The sequence below is a fragment of the Pararge aegeria genome, chromosome 19, assembly GCF_905163445.1.
Source record: "Pararge aegeria chromosome 19, ilParAegt1.1, whole genome shotgun sequence".
NCBI classification, from domain to species: Eukaryota; Metazoa; Arthropoda; class Insecta; order Lepidoptera; family Nymphalidae; genus Pararge; species Pararge aegeria.
Window position 1 is genome coordinate 565293 of NC_053198.1, and position 13565 is coordinate 578857.

The following is a 13565-nucleotide window of genomic DNA, read 5'->3' on the forward strand; positions in this document are numbered from 1 at the left end:
TTCACACTTGCCTCATTTTTTTTTGGATATCTTAGTAATTTAACGTTACAGGCAATATCATTATTATATGCATATAATTTTGTTACTGTATAGGAAACCTAATCTTTTCATATGTCCATGTAATCTATCGTTTACCATGGCATGCATTACCGAGATTTTAAATGTAATAACTAGATATGAGGAGATCAGGTAAAGTATAAAATATTCACAAATAAAAATTACAAATATTGTTTACGCTATATAACCTTTAGATTTTTTTGAAATTTGACTAGAAATCCTTACTAATGTTAACCAATCAACTTAGTTTTATGCATACAGTTAGTTGACTAATGACTGTAATAATGTCGGACGAAGAACGCCGGCAAAAGCCAGTTGTTTGGACAAACAAGCTTAAACATATATATCATTTAATTAAACTATTTGTTAAAAATCGTTTAATTAAATGATACTCATAAAAAAACGTGTGTTATTATGCGTTAAAAGTTGTACTTTGGTGTAAAAAGATAAAATCTATTAATTTTTTTTTCTTTCGCCTTATGCAATTAAGTTTATTTAAATACCTAAAAAAAAAAAACTATAATATAAAGAAATGCAAATAATTAACATAATTAAATTTGGCCAACCAAGTTTCACTCAACATTAAAATTTGAGATTTTTGTACAATTAAATAGATTAATTCACCAGAATGAGCCCGCAAACTTGGACAATTCAAAGTGTACACTGTCAAACCTTATAGCTAACTTCACTAGCAAAGTTCAAGATGGCATTTAGATCTTTCATTAATTAATAGTGTTATTGAAGCGAAATAACAAGTATACTATAATATCTTAGCAGTAAGCATTTATGTCATTAATTAATAAAAAATAATTATATAAAAGATATCATTAAAGCCCACCAACTTGCATTTGAGCAGTGTTGTGGGTCTATTCTCTATAACTTTGTCTCCCCAAGGAGTAATATTAAACAACTGGACCAACTCTAATAAAGTATATAAAGCTTCTCTATAATTCATATTACTTGTTGACTTGAAAAGACTTTACTACCAGTTCGGAATGCTGTCTTCTGCAGAGAAGACCACTGGCAAGAAACTCTATTTTTGCTCTTTTATAAATTATTATAAATCATCTATTCCTAATTTATAACGTTCTATTACCAAACTTTACTTAATCTCCTTTTTTTAATGAATTAATTCAAATACGTGCTAACTTTTTTTCCCGCCAATCGAACTTGTCAAAACTTGTATCTCTGCCATAGATTATGTAATTTTCTTTGATAGTCTAGTAAAGGCCATTATTCTATTTCCAAGACACTATGAATATTCTCTCAATGTGTACACAACCTATGGTTTGTTGATATATATTATGGAGGGTAGAGGTAAGGAGAGTCATCTGTGTATATGAAAAAGTGTCGTCAAAATGTATTAAATTAGGATGGCGCCACATTTGCATCAGGGTAACTCTTAAAAGAAGCGCCAAATATAAATATTGTTAGAGTAGGCTTGAAAAATAAACAAGGAAGTATGGAGATACAAGGAAGTAAGGTTATATTTACCACAATATTTTGTACAACGTAAGTTGTTGAAATTCTTAATAATTAACTACTTTAGTCGATAATGACATTAAATTTTTTAACTCGGCATACTTCAATTCATCTACGATTGCTACATTCATACCATACCCTGTGCATCCACCAGCGCCATTGTGGAGGATTTTTGAACTGTTATTTAGCGCAACAACTGGACACTTTTTCAACTTTTCTCCCATATAAGATGACTCTCCTTACCTCTACCCTCCCTAATATATATTATGTATTCATCGTGATTCGCGTTTATCATACATAAAGTGCTGTAATTCCCTATTTCCTAACATGCGCATCGTAAAAAAATACTCATAATTTTTCTCTAACGCGCCAAAGAAGTATAACTTTAAAACATTAATATAGGTAACGCGTCGCACCCACTAGCACTAGATATTGAAAATATGGCGAATAATATGCAATACTTATTCTTTGTTAAATCTATTAGGTTAGCCTATTTCGAACACTGCCGGTACAAAACTGGGACGGGACCTACCTTGAATCCTTAGTGTGATGAGACTTTAGCTATTTAAGTCTAATCGTATAGGAGAATAATCTATAGTGGGCGGTAATTATTAAGCGAATCATAATATCTTGGGCAGCCATTATGGAAAGAGCCACGCGTGACGTGATTTTGATACTGATAATGAATTTTTTATCAGTATTGTAGTTTTCCAGGATGCCTGTTTCATAGCGCAATGATTGAAAGTTGCAGGTTTTATGTTATATAGTTTTAGCTTTATTGCAGACACACAATCGTAAGAGTTTTTAAAGAACTCTCTGGCGCAGCAGTGAGTGCTGTTATAAGATGGAAGTTCCGGGTTCGATTCCCGGAAGGGGCTATTTAGGAATTTATAAATTCTGAATTTTCGCTGGTCGGGTAGGAGGCTTAGAGTCAACACATTAATTGCTCTAACTAATTGCCACTTTCAGGCGCGACAACATTTAAAAAGTCAAACGGTTAATAGTGGTATTAGTTACGCCAAAAATAAATAAGTCTGTATGATAACCTCGTCCTTTTAGAAGTTTATTGCAATTTGAATTTGACAACCATACCTGCGCCAATCTATGTATACAATATCGGTAAGCTAGTAAAGAAACTGTTATTATTATATTTACGAGATTTTATATTAACACGTAACTACTTGATGGAGAACCAATTAAAAACTCCGTTTTTATACCAATACTATATTTTCGTGGTTTTTAGCACGAAATTATAGTTTTACTTTTTATAGAATCCGTGTTTGCATCATTTTACTGGATACGTATATCCACGCCAGTACATAAAATTGAACATAAAACTACAACATTTGTAGTACTGTAAGTATTATTCCGTCCACACGGCAACTTCGGCCGTGCATCTCTATATTCCACTCCTAAGTAGTTTTAAGTAGACTAGGTAAACTTGTTTAGAAAATTTGCTACCTACTGTCTCGTGTTTGTTTTACCGAGTAGTTGAAATTGCTTTTATCTCTCGACACACTTCGAAAGGAGGGTATTAATTCGAGGGTTATGTTTATTTTTATAGCGACTTTAGAGATTGTAATCAGGGGCTAACTTGTAGTAAAATAAGTATAAAACATATAGGTAGTAATTTTTTTGTTACTTTCGGTAGAGTCGTTACAGGCAGATTGACTTGATTATATAATACAGTATGTATTTATTGTAACTTGATTGATTTGATTGCATCATGGATTTCATCTTGAATTGGTAATTTTAGAGGAACTTTTTTATTTTCTACTTCATCTCTTTTTGATGATCTTTGAAAAACGTAGCATGCAGAAACTATAATTATATACTTAACTAGTCTTCGTCTGCGTTTGTATTTGTTTTTGAAGCATCCCGTAGAAACCGTTTATTTGAGAGAATCGTGGTATTCAATTTAGGTTGAGTTCAATTTATATTTTTAAATTGTGTATTTTTGTAAACAAAATATAAGTAGTTAGTAACTTTCAAAAGTTTTTGAAAGCAAATTTTTCAATTCTCTTATTAAGTAAATTTTTAAACTCGCGATAACTTCTAAATGAAATACGTACGATTGGAATAAATTAAAAAAATATTTTTTTGCTTTACAAATACCCTTGATGATAAAAACATTTCTTTGAACGAGCTTGAATAAGCGATACTAATGTAGTTCACCTTTATTTCTACCAGCGATCTAATAAAATTTTATAACACAAAAGCTGCGACTACGATAGTTAGATATATATTACAACGCGGACTCTATTGTCTAATGGTTATAGGTATCAATAGTTTTCTCAGCGTTGGGTTACATTATTGCAATTTTCTTAAGGATCTCCAATATTAAAAAAAAATAATTATAGATATATTACTTCGTAATAGTTTAGCTTTCTTTTGGCGAAGAAATGGCTAAAATAGGTACAGTATCATCGGAGCCTATGGTACCTACAAAAAAAAAGGAGCAAACATAAAAACCTTTCCCCTTTATAATTATTATAGAGTTATGGATACGCAAGAACTTTAAGGTTTTCTACTATTAAACAATGAATTGTATCTTAAAAACTTTAAATAAGTAATTAGGATTGTGAAATACTGAATTAAATTAAATTATTTTTATTACGATAAAGATTAGGGACCAAAATTGACCAAAGTTTAAAGTTCTGACTTTAAAACATTTTTGCGTTTACATATAAATAACCAATTGTCATATTTTAGACTAGCGGATCCCCGTGACTTCTTCTGCGTATAAGTCAATCGAGAAGCTAACGCCACGATGATTATGATGCTAACATCACAAAACTTATTGTTTATCGGGATAAAAAGTAGCCTATATGTTGACCCGGAATATCAACTACAACTATACCCACTTTTATTTGAATCCGTTCAGTAGTTTTCACGTGAATCTAACTGAAATGTACCGATCGTTATTATAAAGTTAATTAGATGTATCCCGAAAACTTATTACCTCCCTAATTACGTAGGTAGTGGGTTAGATAGACAGACAGAAAGTTAGTCGGTGTAAGCTGATAGGATACGGGTGTCAGGTGCTGTGAACAGCGCTTTGATCCGCTTCGCCAATGGTCGGCCGAACTTCGTGTCCCATTCAAAGTTCCGAGCTTCAATACTCGTCGTATCCTAAGTATATCTATGTTAGACAAAGTAACTACGAACTTTCGGTGTGTGCTTGTTTCATTAGGTATTGCGTGAACCCTCGCCCAGTTTCCAAAACAAATTAGCCTGTGAATCGTTGATACTGTCATGTGTTATCTTTTCATTCAAAATCCCAGACTAAGAAAACTGAAAAGTCTTCAAACAGCGTATGTTGCCAGTCGCCAGGGTGCCATTTCTAACCCAACGAATAGTTCGTTGCGTAAAAGATCACAGAGTCACTAACCGACCGATGGAGAGCTGTATCGTAGATAAAAACACATGGGCAGCCAATAAATCATAAAAGGTTATTTTGTGATCCTTGCCGAGGAGCTTCTTAGGTATGCAACAAAGGTCAGTATCATAAAAAGGCGACGACCAGGGTACACACGGACAGTTGTCGCCACTACAACTTATTCATTCTATGCTTGATCGTGTTGATCGCTTGTCAACTTGACAACTGTTAGTCGACCATTGATTTGATCGTAGTTTTAGAAATTGGGAGTGCACTACCGCTTTAGTACAGGTCAGTAATTTCGTGTAAAACAAGCGTAATACGAAGAAGTTGGTACAAGTTACAGTAGTAGTACAAGTTATTTGTAGCGACACAACAAACCTCTGCAACAAACTCATATTAGGTAAACTTCTACTTACCTAAAACGCATCGTCCGCGTCGGCAAAGAGGATATAAACACAAAGCGCGTCGGGCAAGAAAAAAAATGAAATAACGTTACGTAAGCACGTATCTATCACTATATTTTAATATCTTCATGAAAAATATAAGGTAGGTACGCCAAGGGCGCTAAACTTACGAACACTGATTTATATCTACTTCAATTAATTTTCAGTAGCAGCCCGGAATTTGGAAATTTTAGAAAGCATTTTAAATCGTCGCTCCCCGTTCTCATCACTAACATGTGCTATCTTTTAAAGCCAACCAACTTGCGTTGGAGCAGCTCATTGGATTTATGCCTTAAAATTCCCTCTTTCCTGCAACTTATATGCTGATGATAAGTCTGAATTTTTTGTTGATGAAAAGCGTTATGTTAACAAAGTTTGTTAACCTTCGAAAATAGTAGATTATGCATCTAGTTTGATAAATTTCATTTTCATTACACTTGCTTGTAACGAGAACCTTATTGAATTTATATAAGACTCATAATCCCAGAAATTAGACACGTGTGCTTTATTTATGATGACCCGATTAAGTTTAGTTTGCACCTCACTGCAAGTTATATGTATGAAGATGGACCATATTTAATTTAGCCGGGTAATAAAGATTATATTTTTTTTCCAACAAAGCGGTTTAAGCATACTTAGTAGGCATTTCCTTAAGTGAATAAATATTTTTACCTTCTCAATTATGATGAATAAAAAAATTGTCGTGGTTGATCTAAGGCTAATTACTACAAAAAATATAGCATGTCCAGCTAAACAGTCGCAATACCGACAATAAACCAGTATTCAATTTTTTATTAAATCCCTAGCAGATGAATCGGCCGCAATTTATATTTGAATCGCGATTGCGGTACACAGGGTCGCAGCCAGTAATTCATTGTAGAGTGGGTCTTGGTATTATGAGGGCGTTAAAGATTAACAGCAGAGGTGGGTTTGTTGTTGGCTTGTCTCGAAGGCGCGTGGGTGAGAGGACTTAATTTTGTTTCAAATCGAATTATGTCGTAGTTTTTCTTTTGTTGTTTACCTTCCTTGACTAGAAACTACAAATATTCCAGAAAAATTTTGTCTGGTGTCTTTCACAAGACAAAATCATTCTCTCGAGCCGTGATTTCCCTTCCTACCAAGCTATGTCGCCAAGCGATTTACGGTTCGGGTACGATACCGCACAGTAGCAGACTTGGGCATGTGCATTATCACCTACAACTAGGTAAGATTGCTGTCAAGAATTAACTTTTAGTGGATAAAGCAAACGATAACAAAAACAAACTAGACTATTTAGACTATTCAGCATCTACGTCGTATATTGCTAGTTGTAAGATTGATTACCTATTGAGGTTTAATAGACGGCTGAACTCACGTGAACTTTCGTTGAAGTTTGCGCGATTAGTACCTGTGTATGTAGTGCCCAATGTATGTAGTGCAGCGTCGCGCGAACAAGCTCAAGTCTAAGAGCCCTGGATGGGTTCGAAACTTGTCGGGCAATCTTCGAAGAAAATTGACGTGAGTTCACCCGTCTATTAAACAGTAAAAATGTACTTTACAAATTTAAATTCTTAAATATCTATTGAGGGTGGGCTTTAGCTTTGATGAAGGGGGGGGGGGGGGGGGCTGTACCTCGTACCCCCCTGGCCTAGCCTGGCCACTCGCATCGCAATACGTACTGCTAATAGTGGGTGTTGTTCTGTGTCCGATATAAGCCCGGGCTGATTCTCTGACTGCCCGTGCGTATATAGGATATGTTACGGTTAGATTGATTAGACTGCGCCGATAAATTGCTTGTTAACATATTTTTATTGGATGCGTTCGGGATTAAATATGCAGTAGCAGTATATGTTAGGACTCACATTTGCCGACTCATGTTGTACAGATTACTTTCATGAGGAAATATCTATATTAATTTGTATGTGCTTTTTAGGTTATTTGTAAAAGCTTTGTAGGTAATATATTTACGGCTTCGTCACCAGATATACTTCGATATACTTATAGCCTAGCCTATTAGCTGCGTCCCGCGGTTTCACCCATAAGTTTGGATTCCTTGGGAATATCGTGTATCGGTAATGTGGGTGATCGAGTTTCATCGCAATAAGTCTTTTAGTAATAAGAATAGTCCACCAATCCGCACTGGGCCAGCGTGGTGGACTGCGGCCTAAACCCTTCTCATTGTGGGAGGAGAACCGAGCCCTGTAGTGGTCCGGTAATGGGTTGATATGATGATGATAAGAAATAATACAACGATACGAATATATTCAACATTTTTTTTTACCGGTGATCTTATTAAATTTTAAAACACAAAAATTGTAACTATCGAGTTAGATACATTTACTTGCAGTTTTTTTTTTGGTTTAATGTAGTTATGTACCTACATGGCAGAAAACAAATATAATATGCCGGGAGAGTTCCAAATCTTGCGTGCGTTTTGGCTGAATATCAACCACATTCCTAATCTTAAAATCACCGTTCATGGTGTCTGGCTGTTATGTGGTAGAATGACGTCGAGGAAACTTGATTGTTCGGTACCTGTTATAGCATGAAAAAAAATTTTGCATCATAGCTGCAAACTTTGTAGTTTTGCTTGAAGTTTTTGTGAAGCCAGTCATTTTCGTGGCGCGAGAATCCACTGAGTCTAAAGCTAACAGCTAATACTTGGTAGAGCTACCAAACAGGTGCTAGTTTGAATTTAAACCTCTAAGAGGCTCTTTTGTCTAGTTGTCTAAGTGTCTTTTGTCTTTTGTCGAGGTAGCATTTAAGCATGGTTGATCACGGATTCTGAGGTTCTGCACTTAATTTTCAGGCCAGGATCTGGTTGAATAAAACCTACCTAGGTATTCACAACTTTATGTAACTCCGCGTTATAAAGAACGTTAAAAAAAATTGTCGCAAATAAAGAGCTCACCATAACGTCTAAGCGTCGGATCATTCAGCGCCACTTAGGAATTCTATTAGGAGCGTGCAAGCGTTGCCTTCGAGAGTCCACCTGCACTCTGCTGCCCGGGGAAATAAAACTTCGCCATTTCAGTCCGTAATACTCACAATTGATTCGCGCCACACGCTGCCCCTGCAGCTAATACGATGTTTTATTGCTGTATTTATTTAAGCTTTCCTAGTTAATCTATTTTTCATGTTCTACGTTTAAGTTGAGTAACATTTATTTCTTTATCAGAATTTCCGAACGCGACTCAGTCTTGGGATTTTTGTTGTTCTTTAACTGACAATAAAATAAAAGGGATTAGAATTTTGGAATATCTATCTCCATATGTCTTGTGTGTCTGTCTGTGGTACAGGATAAACCTGTTTTAGTTTGGTTTTTTTTTGTTTGAAAAGTGAATTCGTCGAGAGTTTCCTTAGCTAAGTTTGATAAAAATCGACCCAAGATGAACACCGCATTTAATGGCAGATTAGATATTTTGTCACAACTCCCTCAACGTGGGTATCAGGTGAAATAGCTTGACTCGTTGAATAGACAGAGAGCTTAGGGACCCGGAAAATTATCTCGGAAAAATGCACGTGTCCTATAGATATTATTCGTTTTAATTAGAACTGAACAAAGTTTTGTGAAGATCCCATTTGACACTAAATACGTATATGAAATATCAAAAATTCATGTCAGATTGACGAGCTTGTTTCTTTTAGAAATCAGCCAAAAAACAAACTTTAGAGACTATACTTTATATTATACTTTAGAGATTGGCGCTTTCACACATAGGGCATCATAGCGTTGACTTTATATGTGTAGTGATACATTAAAACTAATAAAATTGTCAGTTTCACGCGATGAAGATAAATGGCGCTACCAAATCTCGTTCTGCGCCATCAATCAGATGTCATATTACTCACGTGAAAAACCAGCAAAACTCTATAAAGCCTGCTATAAACGTCGACACATGCTTTACAAACTATGGCTTTATATTCATATCGAAGGATCTATATCCAATGGTGAACAGAACTTTTGTAGGGATTACAAACTCTACGGTCATAAGCGAGCTTGAAACTTGCTCTTATTCACCAAAAACGTTTTACATTTTCTACATACTTGCAAAGATATACTTGTAGTACCTATATAAGATTCGGTTTCCATACACTGCCTTAAACTTTTATTTATTGTTTTCAGAAGAAACTGAAACTCAAAGAGAATTCGGAAAAATAAAAAAGGGAAGCAAATCGCTTCGTTTACGGTGACGTTTTACAACAACTAGATTGTCCTCTTTCGGTGTCTCTAGGTCCAATGGTAGAAAGGTGAAGCATGAATCGTCGAGCATGCATGGGCGTGCATACGAAGCGTAACCCGTAAATTATTTCTCTCACAATGCATTACGACTGTATGCGGAGATAATTTTTCCGTCGCTTTTTCAAGTTTCACCCCATTTTCCTCAGTTTTCCACTTTCGTGACATTCGCTTCCTTTTGTGCCGGGGGACGCGCCTTCGCGCCGACAAATTGCTCCGTATATAATATACGTGCGCGGAAACATTTTGCATCGTGATTTTTAAAGAATATTTAAACACCAGCTTTCCATTTTGCAGCCGGGAAATTTTGTAGCTTACCTATTTCACACTACCCTGGTGTCTGTAAGCGTGTATTCCAGGATTTTGACCTAAAAATAATCTTTATTAAAACCCACATTTTGAATATTGGACGCTGAACTGAAGTTCGTGTTTTAATTATGTACTAGAATTGCTCCCGAATTCGTTCGCGTATTTTTTTCATTCTTTCATCTTCGTCTCTATTACGATAGTACGCACATCGCCATCTAGCCCCAAGGTAAGCATAGCTTGTGTTATGGGTGCTAAGATTACAGATGACAAGTTTGCCTGGAAGCAAGCCGCTCCGCTTTCATCTCACACAAGATAGAGAAATTGATAAATTGTAAAATTATGTTGGAAAAGAGCAACTGCTTAGTTTCTTACCGGCTTCTTTTCGGTAGAATCTGCCTTCCAAACCGGTGGTAAAGTCTCTAGAAACAGACGTAACGAACGAACGAAAACTGCTTATATTAGGCCTACTTGAAATAAATGAATTTTGTTCTTTTTTTTTTGAATAATTTATGAATAACATACACAGGAGTAAATACACTTATAATATACAGATAAATAAATTAAAAAACCACGGTTTTTTAATGGTACATACATAACAAAATTTGTTTGTAATTTACAATGAAAAAAATCTATCAATTCAAAAGCAGATTTTAATTTCAATTCACAAAATAAACTAAATTATACTATAATTATAGTCTTTCAACCCCAGTTTCAATTGTGAATTTTATTGAAACCTGTTAAATTAAGCGAATAAAACACGCGTACAGAATTTTTATTTTCTGTATTTAAATGACCTTACTTTGAATAACTTACAACCGCTGTGGGTATGCTCGCTTCTATAAAAGAGGAGTTCTGTATCAATCAACTTGGCCAGTGGGTCATTAATAAGCTACTGTTTCTTCTATTGTATAATTCCATAAGCATTATAATATAGGGCGGGTTTCCCGTCTAGGTTTTAATAATATAAAATATAAAAACCGATTTATTTAAAAGATGTAATAAATTTCGATAACAAAAGACTTTTCACTCCTGTCCAGCTTAATTTATTCCTTAACTGCAAAACAAACAATGAGGTTCCAATTGGTTTAGCGATTTTTTGTTTAGCGTAAACGTTTTTTCACCCGTGATTTTGCTCTGTGTGCTTAACTTTTAAAGGTGAATAACTTTGTCATACATGATTTACCAACTTTAACCTTACACACAGCGTACGCAACAAAAAGTTCTCAAAAGAAAAAAAACCGATTTTGAAACATTCTTCAATAGCGCTATGCTTCTTTTCGTATTAGCTTAATCGTACACAGCCTATTGCCGTTCCCAATAAATGCGCTATCCAACACTGAAAGAATTTTTAAAATCGGAAATCGGCGTTCAAGTAAACAAACAAACAAACTCTTCAGCTATATATATTGCAAGTACAAGTATAAGTATAAGATTAAAAGCAGTGATATACGAGAAAGTGTAAGTAGGTAAATACAAGTGGGGCTTTGTAATCCGGCTTTCGAAACCTGTGCGAACTCGCGCACAAAGTTCGATCGCTCGCTGGGTGTTGGCAGCTGACAAATGTCGCTTATCTGCTGAACTAGCGCGTGCTCTGCTGAGTCAGTCCACACCGGCTACGCTGCACATCGTTCTCGTAGCTGCGGATACAAACTTTCGAACATGGTTACGGTTAAACTAAGTTTGGTAACGCTCTTTCCAAAAAGTTTAGAATAGTGTGCAAATGGACTATTTTTCTCGACACTTGTGGTACCTACTTGCCAAAGGATTATTATAAATTGACAGTGATTTGATTTTTTATAGTCATAATGATTGACGGACCGAGCATTTAGCCCACAGACAGCGGAGATGAGTAGCACTTCGCAGAGCATGCAAGGAATGCGACCTACAAAGTGTACCCCTTCTGTATCTATCAACTTCGGAAGTAGTTGTTAAGGATCACATGCCTGTAATTACACCGACACCCACGCCATTCAGACCGGACTACAGTATTGCAACAATGCTGATTAGCGGCGGAAATAAACATGGTGAACATATTTCATTGATTTCAAAATACAATGGTTCACGGCTTCACCACCATTCGCACCAACATCTGAAGCTGTATCTAATGAACGTTGCTCGAGGACAAATTATATACCTATCCCGAACCTACTCTTATCTATATTTACCTATCCCATAAATGCCTCACACTGTAAAATATTCTAGACCTAACAAATAACATGGCACTCTCAGGGCTATATAAATAAGGTCAAATCTAACAACACCATATTTACAAATCTTATGAAGTTTAGTTCCTATCCTAAATAAAAAGTTGTGAAGCTTTAAATTGAGCGAGACTTTAACAACATGCACAATCTGACGATACCTCATATTAAATATCTATCTGATTGTGTCCAATTTTTTAACTCTGTGGAAATCTTACATTTGTCGTTTCATAAGATTCCAGTTATAACAAAAAAAATTATAGCCTTTTTATTTGATAAACAAATTGATAAATGTACCAAAATCCAAATATTTATTAATGTAAAAAATACAGAATGCCCGAAAACGTAACTACTGCTAGACTATTATAGCTCCTAACAATAGGGTTCTTATTGGTAGTAGTAGGACAGATGAAACTGCTGCCCGCACTCCATTATATTCCCTTAGCCTCTTACCACACACGCTGGAAGAGGAGGAGGTAGTGAAACCATATTCTGATCTGTCGTAACCACACGACACATGCTTTCCAACACAGATTTTAAACAAATATTCTTAGTTGGTTTAAAATGCGAAATGTTTGTGACGGCGCCTATAAGACCAGCTCCAAGAAAAGGGCTGTATCAAATAATCTCCACGGCAGTAACTCACTGCAAACGGGTAATTATTTAAATGAAATCGAATAAATTTCGCGGAAATCTAAAATATTTCCCTAACGGGAAAATGTTGCATCACGCAGAATGTTTAGCGTTTGCCTTGTTTTAGTCCTTGCTTGTTTCTTTAGCTTGCTATGATGGAGGAGTTCTGTGCCCATCAGTGGGATATACAGTGGGAAGCTGAGCATGCTGATGAATAATGTTGAGTTAAATTATTTAAGTTGTACTTTACAACTGACTTCCTTGGTATGTGATCCACCCGTTGTTGTTGTGAGCTTATTGTTAGACCAGGACGCGTTTGGAACCCTAGTAACTTTAGTTTTAAGTTGACTAATTTTGTTATTTCAATTTCGTGTACATATTTCTTTTGTAAAGTGCGCATCATAAAGTGCCATCTGTCCTAGTAAGTGTAAGATATTTTTGACTTTGACTATGTTTTTCGCAAAGTATCAAGTTTAAAAATATTTTAAGACAACTTGTAAGAGGGTATGGCAGTTATATTAAACCAATATTTCAATATTTGGTTTTTCGTATTTTGTATGTTTTTGTTTTATAATAATGATTATAATATTCCTTTCAATGGGTAAAAACTAAAGACGAGGTTGCGATTCTGTAAATAAATGATTTATTTACAAAGTTTTCTACTAATTACAATAATTATACGGTTAAACATTATATTTACGAACCTGTGAAAATACAAGAAACAACATTTACAGCCTTTACTTCTGGTCTTTAAATAAAATAATTCCTTGTTAAAGCAAACTCTTAAATTCAAAAGCTCTAAAATCCAAAATTTCCTAATTTTGGATTAGCCTAGCTTA